This window comes from Octopus bimaculoides, chromosome 25 (genome assembly GCF_001194135.2).
Source record: "Octopus bimaculoides isolate UCB-OBI-ISO-001 chromosome 25, ASM119413v2, whole genome shotgun sequence".
NCBI lineage: Eukaryota > Metazoa > Mollusca > Cephalopoda > Octopoda > Octopodidae > Octopus > Octopus bimaculoides.
This window is the reverse complement of record NC_069005.1, coordinates 26,033,568-26,034,479: the sequence shown is the minus strand read 5'-3', so window position 1 is coordinate 26,034,479 and position 912 is coordinate 26,033,568. Positions and strand designations below refer to the sequence as shown.

The 912-nt window shown below is 41.4% G+C and overlaps 1 long non-coding RNA gene across 1 annotated transcript in view; it reads right to left on the bottom strand.

The window, feature by feature from the left end:
- Positions 1–864, bottom strand: part of LOC128250777 (uncharacterized) — a 4,802-nt gene extending 3,938 nt beyond the window's left edge. Inside the window, exon 1 of the long non-coding RNA XR_008266753.1 lies at positions 774–864. This is a non-coding gene — a long non-coding RNA (uncharacterized LOC128250777). The remainder of the gene's footprint in view (positions 1–773) is intronic.
- Positions 865–912: the final 48 nt, after the last annotated feature.

Below are 912 nucleotides of genomic sequence, written 5' to 3'. Positions count from 1 at the left end.
TGACCCTCTCTGTAACTTTCATAACCTGATCTAACAGCTTGATGCCTCTGTAATTATTTGTATCTAAAGCGTCCCCTTTACCTTTGTAGCAGTTGACTATGATGCTGCTACACCAGTCATTGGGTATGACTCCTTCGTGTATCACCTGGTTCGTAATACGGGTGACTAGGCTATAGCCAACACTGCCAGATATTTTGAGCATCTCTGCAGTGATTCCTGATGGGCCGGGGGCTTTCCCGGTCTTCATACTCTTAATTGCTTTATCTACTCTGGTACTATCAACTCGGATAGCTGGTCCCTCTATTGGGTCGACATATGGCAGGCTCTCTTTCTCCCATTCATTCTCTTTATTATGGATTTTCAGTTGTGATGTGTTGTAAGGCTGCAGTGTGATGCTGAAGATGGTGATGAGGATGACCTAACTCCTTTTTTCAGTCTGCCTTGAATTCATGGGACTAGAGCATATCTGGATTTTCAAGTCTTTCACACAGCAAGTGCAAGACTCTACCCTGATTGGGATGCCAGTCCATTCCACAGTTAACCACCCGGTTTCACTGATATACTCAAATTAAACTGAATGTACCAGATCAATGCAAAAACTAAGTGTCTTGCACAAAAATGCAGAGCCATGCTCCATCTGAGAATGAACCCTTCACCTAGCTATTGTGAGCATGACACCCTAACCACTAGGCCATGTGATTTCATAGTTATCTCTCTATCAAGTATGAAATGAAAGGAAATTAAAGGAATCCCATCTAATCAGAACAACTCACCTTGCAAAAGGCTGGTTTAAATTCTTCATGTTTGGTAATATGTGATTTCTCCATTGGCCTTCAATTCGGCTGAAGCTGCCTGCTGGATACTAAAAGTAGAGAAATAATAACGAGAAACTTAATTTGTTTTTAATTGAAA